We start from the raw sequence: 17,729 nt of genomic DNA on the forward strand, positions 1-17,729 counted from the left end.
TGACAAGGGCCACACTGAGCTCTAAAATGTTTAGTGATATATCAATAAATAATCCCTTGGCCATATGCATTACCTTGCAAATTCTATTCATTTTTACTTAATCTAAATAAAGTTCAGAGGTTTCATTACCTTTGGAAACAGGAAAAAGACAGAGGAGTTTTGAAAAAGCAGTATACGAATGAAAAATAACTAAGTAGATAATATTTTAAAGTAGACAACTCATTTTCCACCCGTAATTTGCAATAGAAATCAGAATACAGGATTGTTAAAAAGAATCAGTCTTGTACTTTCTCTTTCTGAGTACATGTGCCATGCATAGTCATTCATAAAAATTATTCCAAAGTCAGGGTATGCTAATTCATGTTCAGCTAAATAAGGAAAAAAAAGAAAGAAAGAGAAAGGGAGAGAGAGAAAGGAAGAAAGGAAGGAAGGAAAGATTTTCATAGGATCTCATCTCTTATTATGTGTAAATTTGGTTTTGCTTAAATCCGCATTTTTTTCTACTATTTAATTTTGTTATTTTCCCAGCAAAATTTAAAGTTAAAATGCATTGTATGGTGCAAAAAGTAGTTATCTCTGGATAATTTTCAGATATTTTTATTTTAAATTAAAAAAAAAATAATGTAATTTAATATTTTCAGAATCATTTTATGACCATGCATTTGTACTACTTTTATAATTTAGAACATTGGCATAATTTTTAATAAAAAGTCTAATTATATGGGTAATTTAACAAAATAAACACTTAGATCTTAAGACTTTATACATTATATATCCTTTGGGTTTGGATACTCATAGGACTAAGTATCTGGCTTTAACCTATATGTTCTTATTTCACTTTGTTGCAATAGTACATATAATACTTAATATTATTTGTATTTCGTCCCTTTTGTATTATTTAATTTTCCATGTCATAGTTAGGGACACTATGTAAAATAGCAAATAAACATAAATGTGGTTTAAAGATACACAGAAAAAGAGAAATCATTTTTAAAAATGGACACTATGGACTAAATGAAACAAAAATGATATCGTTAAATAGCCTTCTTTATTATCTTACAGTTTTTATGGGTCAAGAAACTAGGAGCTGCTTGCTTCATGCATGTAACTCAAGGTTACAGTAAGCTGTAGGCCGAGGCTGTGGGGGGAGATGGAGGTACTGCTTCCAAGCTCACCTTCATTACTGTGAGCAGATTCAGTTCCTCACTGTACAGAGGTCTTTGTTCCTTGGAACACAGGCCTCTCATAAAGCAGCTCAAAACTCAATCCAAAGCTTTCATCAGATCGAGTGAGTGAGAGTGGGAGACAGCACCCAAGACAGAAGCCAGAGTTTGTGATCTAATCTAGGAAATGACATCCTATTATTTTTTGTGTATTCTATATTTAAAAAGGTATGAATAGTAGGATGCAAGGAAAGGAAGTATTTGGGGCCAGCTTAGCGATTGCCTACATCAGAATTTAATCTCCCTGTTTATTAACTATTATCCTTATTTTCGGTCTACGCGTATGTTTTCCCATCTATTTGTATGCATTTCTATGAAAGAAAAGTACAAGTTAATTTCTCCTCCTATACGGTCATAAAATCTCCAATAAAAGACAAAACCATGCCCAGAGATGATCTGAAAAATTCCTGGTAACCTCTTTTGTCTTTTCACAAGTTTTGAATAATTTTTCTGATAGGTTTGAAGTGACGTTCAAATGATTCAGCAAAAGCACATGCACAAAAGCACTTACAAAAAAACACATGCATTTACACACACACACACATACACACACACACAAACACACACACACATAGAGAAAAAGAGAAAGCAAATGTGACAATATATTAACAGTTGATCCTGTGTGAAGGTGAGGATCATATGGATTTTACTGTATGACTCTTTCAACTTTTCTGTAAGCTTGACAAAATGAAAAGCTGGGGAAAAAACAAAAACCCTACTTAAGGTCTAGAATAACACATGAAAGTTTGTCAAACCTAAGAACCATTTTATATAAAACTGGATATTGGGACAAGCTAGCATTTAAAATTTCATAGTTTAATTTTGATAGAAACGACATATAAGACAAATTTTTATCACAGATTTTAACATAACAATTTTGATTTACTAATTAGAGTGACTAAAATTCAGAGTTCAAAATATTTTATGTTAAATGCCTTGATAGTGTTATATATATGGGATAATGTCTGGTTTATTTTTATTATTGTAAAATAATAAATATACTAACAAAACTATTTTCTTTTAAGAAGTGATGGCCCTGAATTTATCCATTTTAGCAGTCAAAAATTTAGGCACTATCTTTATCTTCATGTTCTGCTTCTCATCAAGGTCAATCACCAGTTTCATTTACTATAGCTTCCTTTTATCTAAGAAATACTGCCACTTCTCTTCCTCACCTCTACCACTATTCCATGTAGGTCATCATCACGTATCACAAGGGTTAATGCAAGAGTGCTTAACTAGTCTTCTGGCCTGAAGATGTGCTCTCTCAAGTCCAATCTCAAGAAGAAATCCCAGTCATCTTTATAATACAAATTTAATTATGTTCAACGGTCTAATAAAACAGTTTGGATGTCTTTCCAGGGATCTTGTGATTAATTCAAAATACTTTAAAAGGCTTTCAAGGTCCTTCTTGACATAGCCTCTGATTTCCTTTGCTGTTTCACCTCTGGCTACTTCCTCCGTTACATTCTGTGGTCCTAAAATACTAAATTTCTTCAGCTTATTGAATATTATGTGTTCTTTCATCACACTGCCTTTGTATTTACTGTATGCTCTGTGTTAAACAGTCCTCCAATCATGTTCTCATGAATTTCTCATTTTTCAGGTGTCAATTTGAACATGAAGCTTTCTCAGGTCGAGATTTTTGTCTACATCCTGCATGTTACTAATGCATCCTGTAGTTCCTCTAGTATACCACTTATCAGGTCCTATAATTGTTTATTAATTTATGTGTTTCTCCTAGTAGATAAGGGTAAGTCTGACAATGAGGGTAGAATCTTTTAAGTGATCATGGTGTCACCAATGCTAGCAAGAACATATTTGAAAATTAATATAAAATAATAATAATGATTGAATTGAAAATTTATTGAGCAACAACTATATGCTAATTCCTGTGCAAAAGCCCATTACATGGATTGTCTTACTTACTGCTCAAAACCAATCTTTAGAGTAGGTGGAATTATTTTAAAGATGAAAGAATGAGTGTAGAAATGTTAAATTAGTAAAGATCAAAGCTTATATTTAAACTCTAGTTTCAGAGTGCAAGATTTTTATCACTAAGCTATAGAAAATAAGAAGATTCTGGCAATATGTCTGCACAAAAGAGACATATTGGAACTGGAGAGAAATTTATTTCTAACCACTTCATATAAAAATTACTTTAAAATGTTTTATGGCACATTATCATATCTATGTTTTTTAAGAAGGCTCTTATTTTATTGGGCATCCCTAATTGTTTAAAAGTCTAGTCTCCTTCTTGTGAGGCAAAAATGCCTACCCTCAGCCCTCCTATAGTCTTTCCTCTTTCAATATTATTAGCTAGCACCTTGGAAATATACAGAATAAGTCTAATTAATATTCCATATTAATAACTCTGCACATTTTTAATGTTAGTTGTCATATTAATGTTCTTTTGACCTCCAAAATATATTTTATTTGAATAAATTTCAAGTGTACTATTTTTATTGTTTTTTAAAATTATTTAGAATAAAAGATAAGTCTAAGAAACATTCCCATGCTGTGAAACATTTTTTGTTAACCTTTTCTATACTTATTTCTTCAGAGATTTATATTTTCATTCCTATTAATATAATAGTTGATAAATAAAAAATAATACATGTAATATTTATGCAAGTCATAAAGCCCAATACTGTAATAAACACATGTGACACCATCAATCCAACTCAAGAACTAGAACCCTGTCATTTACTGTATCCCCTCAGGCACTAGTCTTCACCATCTTCTTCTTGCCTTTCCCCCACCAGAGGTCACCACTAGTCTGAATTCTATCTTCATCGTTGTCTTGACTTTCATAAAATATTTTCATTTTATGTAAATGTATTGCTAAGCAAAGTATTGTTACTATATGTTTATATTTGAGCTTTATAGAAGAGGCACTACACTAACAGAGTCTCATAGACCTATTTTTTCCCCTCTAACCGTTATAGTTTAAAAAATCGTCTACGTTGCTGTGTGTAGCTGTGGTTTATTCACTTTTGCTCATGTACAATATTCCTTTGAGAGAGTACACCAAAATATATATGTTCAAACTCTCTCAGGTAAGCATTTGTATAATTTCTAATTTTTTAATGTTATAAACAGAAATGCTATAAACACTTTGTACACATTGTCTGAAGCATATGAATTTTTTAAGAGCATAATTGAGTACTGGAATGCTGGGTCACAGAATATGCATATGTTTAACATTAAAATATAATAACAATATTCCCCAAAGTAAATGTATATCTATATCTCTCTCTCTCTATATATATATAAGTGATGTCCATTTATTCAGGCCTGCCCATTTCCATTTACCTCTCTTTCTCATTATAAGCAGCTACTATGATTAATTAGCTTTGAAACTTCTCATCCACATTTTTACAATTTTGCCTCATAATTAAGTAATGATAATACCTAACACAGTTGTAAGTGTACTCTTAAATCAATTTATTATTTCCACTACTGTAAAACTGTTAATTGAATTAAGGGCTATGATTTTTAAGAGCAGTGAGTACTGTATAAAGACCTCGTTCATTCATTTAAACTGCCATCCAGTAAGAAAATGTACCTTTAATATTTGTAAAGGTCTTTTTTTGGAAAAAAAGATGTTTGAAGCATTATTTTAAAGGTAAATACTTAAAAGAACAAAACAAACTGTAGGTTATCAGTTTTATCAGCTCTATCGGGTATTATTAAACTGACCTCTAATGTAGCAGAACCAATTTACATTTCTCCCCACCATTAACGTTATCAGACTTTATTCATTTGCCAATCTAATCGCTCACTATTGTTATACTCTTCAATTGCTTGATCATGAGTCAGATTAAACATTTCTCATCTTTTTACATGCAGATTTATGTTTCAGGAGTCTGCTCCATAAATTCTTTTTCAGATTTTTTTTCAAGTTTTTCTACTGGCTTATGCGGATTTTTGTTTATTTATTTTTAGGCTTTAAATATCTAAACACTTTTTTCAATTGTGTACATCATACATATTTCTCCTTATCTGCTGTTATTCTGTTTTTAACTTAATTCCTTGGGGATCTTTCTCTGTTTTTTTCTTTGTACAGAATATTATGTATAAGAAATTATACATACTTTTTTATGTATATGTATGCTTTTTTCCTTTATTTTCTGTACTTTGGGGCTTTGTTAAATAAATAAGTATATGCTTCTTTATTTTTATTAATGGTTAAAAATTTTAATACATTTTGTTGCTATTCATAAGGAATTAATACTCATAAGAGTATGAGTAAGAATCTATTTTTACTCGTTTTCCATATAGGAAATCAATTGCCACAGAAGAACTTACTGTTTCCCATGAGTTCTCCAAACATTGTTTTTTTTAACATGTTTATTGGAGCATAATTGCTTTACAATGTTGTGTTAGTTTCTGCTGTAAAACAAAGTGAATCAGCTATATGTATACATATATCCCCGCATTCCCTCCCTCTTGCACCTCCCTCCCACCCTTCCTATCCTACCCCTCTAGGTCTTCGCAAATCACCAAGCTGACCTCCCCATGAGATACAGCGCTTCCCACTAAATATTTATTTTACATTTGGTAGTGGATATATCTCAAAGCTACCTCTCACTTTGTCCCAGCCTAACCTTCTCCCTCCCCGTGTCCCCAATCCATTCTCTATGTCTGCGTCTTTATTTCTGTCCTACCCCTAGGTGCATCAGAACCATTTTTTTTTTTTTTTTAGATTCCATAATAATGTGTTAGCATACGGTATTTGTTTTTCTCTTTCTGACTTACTTCACTCTGTATGACAGACTCTAGGTTCATCCACATCACTACAAATAATTCACTTTCATTTCTTTTTACGGCTAATATTCCATTCATCTGTCGATGGACACTTAGGCTGCTTCCATGTCCTGGCTATTGTAAATAGTGCTACAATGAAGATTGTGGTACATGTCTCTTTTTGAATTATGGTTTTCTCAGGGTATACGCCCAGTAGTGGGATTGCTGGGTCATATGGTAGTTCTATTTTTAGTTTTTAGGGACATCCCTGGTGATGCACTGGTTGGGAATCTGCCTGCCAATGCAGGGGTCATGGGTTCAATCCCTGCTCCAGGAGGATCCCACAGCCGTGGAGCAACTGGGCCCCATGCACCACAGCTATTGAGCCTGTGCTCTAGAGCCCTCAAGCCACAACTACTGAGCCTGCATGCCACAACTGCTGAGGCCCACGTGCCTAGAGCCCATGCTCTGCAGCAGGAGGGGCCACTGCGTTGCAGGGCCCAAACACCAGAGCGAACAGCGGCCCCGCTCTCTGCAACTGGACAAAGCCCGCACACAGCAGCAAAGATTCAATGCAGCCAAAAATAAATATATAAAATATTTTTAGTTTTTTAAGGAACCTCCATACTGTTCTCCATAGTGGCTGTATCAATTTACATTCCCACTAAAAGTGCAAGAGGGTTCCCTTTTCTCCACACCCTCTCCAGCATTTATTGTTTGTAGATTTTTTGATGATGGCCATTCTGACCGGTGTGAAATAATATCTCATTGTAGTTTTGATATGCATTTCTCTAATGATTAATGACGTTGAGCATTCTTCCATGTGTTTGTTGCCAATCTGTATATCTTCTTTGGAGAAATGTCTATTTAGGTTTTCTACCCATTTATAGATTGGGTTGTTTGTTTTTTTGATATTGAGCAGCAGCATGAGTGGCTTGTAAATTTTGGAGATTAATCCTTTGTCAGTTGCTTCATTTGCAAATATTTTCTCCCATTATGAGGGTTGTCTTCTCGCCTTGTTTATAGTTTCCTTTGCTGTGCAAAAGCGTTTAAGTTTCATTAGGTCCCACTTGTTTATTTTTGTTTTTATTTACATTTCTCTAGTAGGTGGGTCAAAATGGGTCTTGCATAATTTATGTCATAGAGTGTTCTGCCTATGTTTTCCTCTAAGAGTTTTCTCATGTCTGGACTTACACTTAGGTCTGTAATCCATTTTGAGTTTACGTTTGTGTATGGTGTTAGGGAGTGTTCTAATTTCATTCTTTTACATGTACCTGTCCAGTTTTCCTAGCACCACTTATTGAAGAGGCTGTCTTTTCTCCACTGTTTTATCCTTGCCTCCTTTATCAAAGATAAGGTCACCATATGTGCGTGGGTTTATCTCTGGGCTTTCTATCCTGATCCATTGATCTATATTTCTGTTTTGGTGCCAGTACCATACTGTCTTCATTACTGTAGCTTTGTAGTATAGTCTGAAGTCAGGGAGCTGGATGCCTCCAGCTCCATTTTTCTTTCTCAAGATTGCTTTGGCTATTCAGGGTCTTTTGTGTTTGCATACAAATTGTGAAATTTTTTGTTCTGGTTCTGTGAAAAATGCCAGTGGTAGTTTGATAGGGATTGCACTGAATCTGTAGATTGCTTCGGGTAGTACAGTCATTTTCACAATGTTGATTCTTCCAATCCAAGAACATGGTATATCTCTCCATCTATTTGTATCATCTTTAATTTCTTTCATCAGTGTCTTATAGTTTTCGGCATACAGGTCTTCTGTCTCCTTAGGTAGGTTTATTCCTAGGTATTTTATTCTTTTTGTTGCAATGCTAAATGGGAGTGTTTTCTTAAATTAACTTTCAGAGTTTTCATCATTAGTGTATAGGAATGCAACAGATTTCTGGGCATTAATTTTGTATCCTGCTACTTTACCAAATTCATTGATTAGCTCTAGTAGTTATCTGGCAGCATCTTTAGGATTCTCTATGTATAGCATCATGACGTCTGCAAACAGTGACATCTTTACTTCTTCTTTTCCGGTTTGGATTCCTTTTATTTTTCTTTCTTCTCTATTGCTGCAGCTACAACTTCCAAAACTATGTTGAATCATAGTGGTGAGTCTGGGCAACCTTGTCTTATTCCTGATCTTAGTGGAAATGGTTTCAGGTTTTCACCATTGAGAACGATGTTGACTGTGGGTTTGTGATATACGGCCTTTATTATGTTAAGGAAAGTTCCTTCTATGCCTGCTTTCTGGAGGGTTTTTATCATAAATGCGTTTAGAATTTTGTCAAAAGCTTTCTCTGCATCTATTTAGATGGTCATATGGTTTCTCTCCTTCAGTTTTTATTATGGTGTATCACATTGATTGATTTGCATGTATTGAAGAATCCTTGCATTCCTGGGATAAACCCCACTTGATCATGGTATATGATCCTTTTAATGTGCTGTTGGATTCTGTTTGTTAGTATTTTGTTGAGGATATTTGCATCTATGTTCATCAGTGATATTGGCCTGTAGTTTTGTTTCTTTGTGACATCTTTGTCTGCTTTGGTATCAGGGTGATGGTGGACTCGTACAATGAGCTTGGGAGTGTTCCTCCCTCTGCTCTATTTTGGAAGAGTTTGAGAAGGATAGGTGTTAGCTCTTCCCTAAATGTTTGATGGAATTCTCCTGTGAAGCCATCTGGTCCTGGGCTTTTGTTTGTTGGAAGATTTTTAATCACAGTTTCAATTTCAGTGCTTGTGATTGGTCTGTTCATATTTTCCATTTCTTCCTGGTTAAGTCTCGAAAGTTGTGCATTTCTAAGAATTTGTCCATTTCTTCCAGGCTGTCCATTGTATGGCATATAGTTGCTTGTAGCAATCTCTCATGATCCTTTATATTTCTGCAGTGTCAGTTGTTACTTCTCCTTTTTCATTTCTAATTCTATTGATTTGAGTCTTTTCTCTTTTTTTCCTGATGAGTCTGGCTAATGGGTTATCAATTTTGTTTATCTTTTGAAAGAACCAGCTTTTAGTTTTATTGATCTTTGCTACTGTTCTCCATTTCTTTTTCATTTATTTCTGATCTGATCTTTATGATTTCTTTCCTTCTCCTAACTTAGGGGGAGTTTTTGTTCTTCTTTCTCTAATTTCTTTATGTGTGAGGTTAGGCTATTTATTTGAGATGTTTCTTGTTTCTTGAGGTAGGATTGTATTGCTGTAAACTTCCCTCTTAGAACTTCTTTTGCTGCATCCCATAGCTTTTTGGTCACCGTGTTTTCATTGTCATTTGTTTCTCTGTAATTTTTGATTTCTTCAGTGATGTCTTGGTTATTTAGTAGTGTATATTTTAGCCTCCATGTGTTTGTATTTTTTACAGATATTTTCCTGTAATTGATATCTAATCTCATAGCATTGTGGTTGGAAATGGTACTTGATTTGAATTTTCTTAAATTTACCAAGGCTTGATTTGTGACCCCAGATATGATCTATCCTGACGAATGTTCCATGCGCACTTGAGAAGAAAGTGTATTCTATTGTTTTTGTATGGAATGTCCTATAAATATCAATTAAGTCCATCTTAATCTTGTTTAATGTATCATTTAAAGCTTGTGTTTCCTTATTTATTTTTATTTTGGATGATCTGTCCATTGGTGAAAGTGGGGTGTTAAAGTCCCCTACTGTGATTGTGTTAATGTCGATTTCCCCTTTTATGGCTGTTAGTATTTGCCTTATATATTGCGGCGCTCCTATGTTGGGTGCATAAATATTTCCAATTGCTATATCTTCTTCTTGGATCGATCCCTTGATCATTATGTAGTGTCCTTCTTTGTCTCTTGTAACAGTCTTTGTTTTAAACTTTATTTTGTCTGATATGAGTATTGCTACTCCAGCTTTCTTTTGATTTCCATTTGCATGGAATATCTTTTTCCATTTCCTCACTTTCAGTCTGTATGTGTCCCTAGGTCTGAAGTGGGTCTCTTTTAGACAGCATATATACAGGTCTTGTTTTGTATCCATTCAGCCAGCCTACGTCTTTTGGATGGAGCATTGAATCCATCTACATTTAAGGTAATTATCAATATGTATGTTTCTATTACCATTTTCTCAATTGTTTTGGGTTTTTTGTAGTAGGTCTTTTCCTTCCCTTGTGTTTCCTGCCTAGAGAAGTTCCTTTAGCATTTGTTGTAAAGCTGGTTTGGTGGTGCTGAATTTTCTTAGCTTTTACTTGTCTGTGTAGGTTGTAACTTCTCTGTTGAATCTGAATGAGATCCTTGCTGGGTAGAATAATCTTGCTTGCAGGTTTTTCCCTTTCATCACTTTTAATATGTCCTGCCACTCCCCTTTGGCTTGCAGAGTTTCTGCTGAATGATCAGCTGTTAACCTTATATTCCCTTGTATGTTATGGGTTGCTTTTCCCTTGCTGCTTTTAATATTGTTTCCTTGTAGTTATTTTTTCATGGTTTGATTCATATGTGTCTTGGCATGTTTCCCCTTGGATTTATCCTGTATGTGACTCTCTGCACTTCCTGAACTTGATTGACTATTTCCTTTCCCATATTAGGGAAGTTTTCAACTATAATCTCTACAAATATTTTCTCAGTCCCTTTCTTTTTCTCTTCTTCTTCTGGGACCCCTATAATTCGAATGTTGCTGCCTTTAACATTGTCCCAGAGGTCTCTGAGACTGTCCTCAGTTCTTTTCATTCTTTTTTCTTTATTCTGCTCTGCAGTAGTTATTTCCACTATTTTATCTTTCAGGTCACTTATTCGTTCTTCTGCCTCAGTTATTCTGCTATTGATCCGTTCTAGAGAGTTTTTAATTTCATTTATTGCATTGTTCATCACAGTTTGTTTGCTCTTTAGTTCTTCTAGGTCCTTGTTAAACATTTCTTGTATTTTCTTCATCTATTTCCAAGATTTTGGATATCTTTACTATCATTATTCTGAATTCTTTTTCAGATAGACTGCCTATTTCCTCTCATTTTTTTAGTCTGGTGGATTTTTACCTTGATCCTTCATCTGCTGTGTGTTTTTCTGTCTTCTCATTTTGCTTAACTTACTGTGTTTGGGGTCTCCTTTTTGCAGGCTGCTGGTTCCTAGTTCCCATTTTTTTTGGTGTCTGTCCCCATGGCTAAAGTTGGTTCAGTGGGTTGTGTAGGCTTCCTGGTGAAGGGCACTAGTGCCTGTTTTCTGGTGGATGAGTTTGGATCTTGTCTTTCTGGTGGGCAATCCCCATCTGGTGATGTGTTTTGTGGTGTCTGTGGCCTTTTTATGATTTTAGGAGCCTCTCTGCTAATGGATGGGTTTGTGTTCCTGTCTTGCTAGTTGTTTGGCATAGGGTGTCCAGCACTGTAGCTTGCTGGTCGTTGAGTGGAGCTGGGTCTTGGTGCTGAGATGGAGATCTCTGGGACATATTCGCCATTTGATATTACATGCAGCTGGAAGGTCTCTTGTGGGCCAGTGTCCTGAACTTGGCTCTCCCTCCTCAGAGGCAAAGCCCTGATGCCTGGCTGGAGCATCACGAGCCTGTCATCCACACAGCTCTCTGCCCGGGGAGAAATTCCAACAGCAGGTATTGGTGACACATCCTCTTCTTTAGCAGGTGGCAGCCTGGCAACTCCTTTTTTTCCTTTGTGTTTTGTCTAATTTCACTTGGTCTTAGGGTTCTGCATGCAGAGGCCTCATACCCAGTACTTCAGACCCGATTTCCTAGTGCAAAATGGCTGTGTCGACACCTCAGCTCGCGGGGCCAGTGCAGACTCCACAACATAGAGCCCAAGTGTCATTCTTAAGAGTAAACATCTTGGACTTAAGACATATATGGGTTAAAACCTATGTAGCCCCTTAAATCTGTTTATCTTTGGATAAGTTACTTAAGTTCCCTATTTTCTGGGATACACATCTTTAAAATGGGGATAATAACACTGTTTGATACATAGACTTATTCTGAGAATTAAAAGCACTCTGAGTGCTAGTCCAGGATCTGCCACACAGTAAACCCTCAGTAATATTTGCTCTTATTATACTGTAACATGCTACTTCTATAATGTACTGGATATCTGTTACTCTAGAATGGATGGAATATACCTAACATCACTGATAAATGTATCTTGTATTAAGGAATATTTGGGACTTAAACAGATTTTTAAAAGGCTAATGATAACACTTTGCAAAATCTGACATACTGGAGGAAAACCTTCAACCTGCCAATAACTCTAGAGTCTTGGCTACCCTAAATATAACCTCATCTCTGTATTTGTAGAAATACCTTTTAAAAGCTCTAAAGAAATAGAAAAAATACTTTTTTGTTTAGCTAAAAATTGCACTCTGGGCTAAACAGAAACGTGCTGGTTTTGAATTTCCCTATGAAATTGTTTTGATGGACTTCCAATCAGTGACTGGTAAATATTGGTAAATATTGGGTCAAAATTCAAGTAGAGGATAGTTTCACAAAGAGTGTTTAATATTCAGAGAATTTTTAATCTCATTTCATTTTCAAAAAAATCTTTAAATTAATTATTTTTATAGATATAACAACATAATTTTAATATACACTGTATTTAATTTGATTTAGTTTCCTGAAGAAATACTAAAGCAATTAATTCCAAGACTTAACAACAATATAATTGAATGAGAATACAGTAACAGGTACCTTGTTATTTTTTTCTTGGGAAGTAATATTTTATGACTAGATTATTAGAAACTGCTTGAGACTCTGAAGGGGTCACCCAATATAATTAACAATTCCCCTGTCAGAATTCTGAACAAGTAAGGAATGAATGAAGGGGTATTAGATGATAACCAGAATATTCCTTTTATTGCTGTTAAAGACTCAGCTACAGAAAGAAAACTCATGTGGGCTTTCCATGTGGTGAGGGATAGCACGCCCCTGTAAGAGTGAGAACATATGTGTAACCTGTGGGCAGCTGGCTCCCAAGGGAAATGTGGGTAGAACCAAGCATACCTCATTACTTTTCCCAAAACTTATCACTCTATTTCTTCATGGGCATGATTATAGAGCAAAAGAGAGAGAGAGCTGCAATGTTCTAGGGAAAATCTCTCCTCATGGATCCCAGGAGCAGAAAATAAGTATTCCCCTCCAACATGAATAATCCATTAATGTACAGGATTCCATATTAAAAGTGAATTTTAGGCAAAAATCTCTTATGACGACAAAGCAATAACAACTTCCTCACAATTTGGAAGTTTTAAGAAAAGAAAACAAAACAAAATACTAGACCTAAGAATGGTGGTAAGAGAGTAAACTCTTTCTTTCAACAGCAGTTTAAAGGTGTATTGATAGTTTTTATCAAAGTACATTTTCCAAAACATTATAAATGACTCATACAAATATAGGATGAATATGTGCCGCATTTAGCTAATTAATGAGAGAAACTGTGTGATGATAAATTTAGTTCAAAAGAGATTTTGATAGTATGCTGTGAGCATTGAATATATAGTATATGGTATACGGTGAGTATGTGTCAGCACTGAAAAGAAATTCTAGAAAAAGGTTAGTAATTGAGATACAAAACTGGTTAATAGGATTATAAGGCAATGAAATAGTAACCTTTGGGTTACTGTTATCTTATGTACTGCACAGAAATAATTTTTATCTCCACCAGACAAATATCTGGAAGATATCACGTTATCTTGGAGAGTCTGATTCAAAGTTAATGGTAACTATTAAATTAATCAAAGGCATTTTTCCCTAAAAAATCAAATAATTCTTGGATGGGACTGTTAAACACTTCACTTTGACCCGTGAAAAGATGTGCGGTCATTCTTTTGCCTAATTTTTAATTTATGTGCAAATTTTTAACAGTTTCTTCAATGTGGTTCTTCTCAAGTGTTCAATTGAAAATAATATACCCATGGTAGAAAATAATATACCCATGGTAGAAGAACTCATAAGTCCTAGAAGAAAAAGAAAATGAAGGTCTTTGAAATGTGAGGTTAATATCTTATCCATCATATTTCAAGCCTTACAAGTAACTTTCCAACAATATCATCCTCAAAATTAAAACTATCTAAAAATTAGTGTCCAGTAGGCAAGGACCACTACTTAGACCTTAAAGAGGTGAGGCAACAAGAGCTATATTCTTAGAGCTGTCAAAATTGAAGTCAGTTTCTTAGAAACCTGGAACACCTGTTAATCATTCAGTTTTCCACTTTTGTTAAAGTACTTTAAAATCTGTACTTAACATAAAAATTTTTTAAATGTTTCTAACTTATTCTAATTAGAATAGTGTTCTTGTTGTGGAATGGAGTAAAAAGAATTCATCCAATAGAACCTGGTGAGGAGGACAGACTAATAAATTAACAGATGGTAACTCTTTGGGCTTAAATTAGTTGACACATGAAAATTATGTATGTGAAGATTTCTGCAAGAAATTAGTTGCTTATAAATGGGTTTTTATAAATGTAGTTATAAGTATAAGCTGGCTGTTTTTAGAACAGAAACATTTATGCAATGTCCTGTATGACATTTTGATATGCCAGATGGAGCATTTATAGCAAAGAATCTACTCCCTGAAAGCACTAATAGTAAACACCTATTCAGCATGTTATGTATTTTTTTAGACTTTACTGAGATGATTTTTTAAAGACTGCTTAGCACACTCCACTTTGTGATGAGAAAGGATTTGTGAATAATCAGAAACAGGATGTCATATCACATCGCATCCACTCAAACGTTGCAGACATAACTCTTGTAAAGGTCTGAAGTCCCCTTAAAGACACCTGCCTCTTTAGGTCATTTTCACAGCATTCTGAAAGGATAACAGAGACACAACCCCAGATATTCAGATAGGAATATAGAAAGCTCATCTTGAAAGAAATGTTATAATTTCAACTCTATTAACATTTCAAGGACAGTAGGTCACATTTTAGAGGGCTGTAGAGTTCAGTCTTAAGTGCTGTGATTTTATATTGTAAGTACAAAAATCAAAACTCTGTTAGCTTATTGCATACTCATACTGCATGTGAGAATGAAATACCTCACAATTATTTTAGTAACCTAAAACACTCACATAAATAATGATCAAACTAAGTCATAGTTGATTTATTCCTAAATATTTTGTGATAGCTAAATTAATTGGAATTTAATTCCCAGTATATTATTGGCCCTAAAGTTGAGGGTGATAAACACCATAGATTGAATTATGTGGCTTCTGGAGAGAAAGACAAAGTATTTTGAAAGTGAGTTAACACACACCAATACTTTTGAAAAATGTGTTTCAGGAAACCTCTAGTGTTTTCCATTGAGGAATCAGGATTCTTTCATTATTTGATTCAAATTTAAATGTAAAATGTAATTTAATTTTTCTTAAACTGTAATAAGAAGAGTGCAAATCTGCATTTCCTTATATTATGCTTTAATATAGACAATTGAATGTGTCAACTTTAGCTACCAGGTCAACTCAGAATGAAGCTCTTTAGTCATCTCTGAGCATGTATTTAAACTTCTATAAATGTGTCACTGACTTGGAATGTTACAGCTCTGCAACTGTCTATTTTTAAAACTGAGGTCCTGGATATGTCTGTTCATGTAAAGTTGTACAGAGCACCCTGGTGGAGCACAGATCTATTTATTCGAATAGCTGGAAAAATTCAGATGAATGTTCTTGAGGGATGCACTTATCATGTTTGCATAAAAATGCATATAAAAATAAAAACATATTATAGATATGTTATCCATTTCAGTGTTGCACACTTATCACTGGCTTTCATATTAATAAAGATTTTTAGTAAGTTTTAGATATTTTCATTTTCCTGAATCTAAAATATTCGACTACTGATACAAGAGTCTGGCTAGCTTAACCACAAATTTACCTGAAGTTGCAAAGTAAGGTATTAAAATGGTTTTAATCTCAGGTTTATTTTATGTGACTTTTAAAAACATTACCAAAATATAGACCAAAGTATGATTTCTCAGCTTTCTACCAATTTACACACTTGCTATTAGCTCTGCACTTCTGCCATGGGGTTCATTATTCCTGAGTTATTCACGGTCAGATTTCCAGCTTAAATATCACTTCCTCAGAGTGCCTCAGATTACCCTATTTAAAGATTTATTTTGTTTACTATTTTTAAAAAAGTATTAATTTTTCCAGCTCTATTGAGGTATAATTGAAGAATAAAAATTGTACATATTCACGGTGTACAATGTGATGAAACATATCCACCATCTCACATAGTTGCCATTTTGTGTATGTGTGCATGTGTGTAGTGAGAACACTTAAGATCTACTCTCTAAACAAGTTTCAATTGTATAATACAGTATTAATAACTATAGTCTTAGCTGATACATTATATAAAATAATCTTAGTATTTATTTATTTGTTTCAGTGATTTTTGTCTTTTTAAATTTGCTATGCTGTAAGTTCCATGAGGATAGAAATTTTGTCTGTCTTATTCAAGAGTTTCGGAACCAAGTATATTAAAGAGAGAAGATTAGGAGGAAAGGACAATAGGGTTAGAATAATGAGAATGTAAAACTGCACAGAAACCCCAAAAGGATATTAAATGCCCCTGAAAATTTATTGGGCTTGAATACCATGACATTTTTTAACCGAAATATAATACATATATTCTGTTTCACAGTTCAGATTCATACTATAGATATCATAGTATATATAAAAATATTATTCTTATAAATAACCAATTTGGGAAATTTAACATGTCAATATTTCACAGCAGGTTCTCAAAATCACTTACCATAAAGTACAGTGTACTTAGTGCTATGGTCCCTAAAGATGGACTTTCCTTAGACACATATCCATCCTGTTCTTATTATGCTTAATGCCATGGTCTGTTACCTAGAACTTACTTTATTATATTTTAATTTGTAAATAAGACTACAGATTAAAACATTCATCTGTGAAGTATATAGGAGAAGCATTTGTTGAATGTCTGCATTTTGTCAGACACATTCCAGTTATTCCATGACCTGACAAGAGGAGTTCAACTCTATTTTACAAGTGCAGAAATTTAAATCCATAGGAAGTAGAGCGTATCTACATGGCCATTCAACTAGTAACATTTTGGGGATTTTACCTACAATCTCTCTGACCCCAACTCTAAAGTAAGTGCTGCAGGAGAAAGCACTAAAAAGAATGAAGGAAGGAATTGTGGAATTTTAAATATTATGAAAAAGACAAGTATCACAAATAACTCTAGTATAAAGTAAATATTTGAACTATTTTTAAGAGACAGCAGATCATCATGCAGGTGTTAAGAAAATAATTTGAAAATATGACTGAGTTCTCCCACACAAAAGGAAATTTTTTTGTGTAACGGCAAAAGAAATAAATTGGGCGAACATTATAAAATTTGATTATAGACATTATATACAAAGATAGATAAAGATATATAATGTGTGTATATCTGTATACAAACACAGATATATACATATATATATCAGGATTTATAAACACTAGAGTTGTATCCAATACAAAGTGGTAATAAGTGAGCAGGTTTTGAGAAATAAAAATGTTAAAACATGGCCAGATGATATTTTGAGATGTGATTTCAGAGATGTATTTCCTGGAAATAAACCTCTCAATGTCCATAGCAACATATATTTCTTCCTAGAGCCATTGTGATTTATTTTATTTATAATCATATAATAATTTGAGTATTTTGAAATGATCACTGTTGGAAAAGTGTGACCATTGTACAATACAAATTTAAATGCAATTAATTTTAGTATGAATGTAACAGATCATTAAACACTAAACATTTTGTTCTACATACTGTGTTCCTCACTTAGAGTAGGC

The sequence above is a fragment of the Phocoena phocoena genome, chromosome 5, assembly GCF_963924675.1.
Source record: "Phocoena phocoena chromosome 5, mPhoPho1.1, whole genome shotgun sequence".
NCBI classification, from domain to species: Eukaryota; Metazoa; Chordata; class Mammalia; order Artiodactyla; family Phocoenidae; genus Phocoena; species Phocoena phocoena.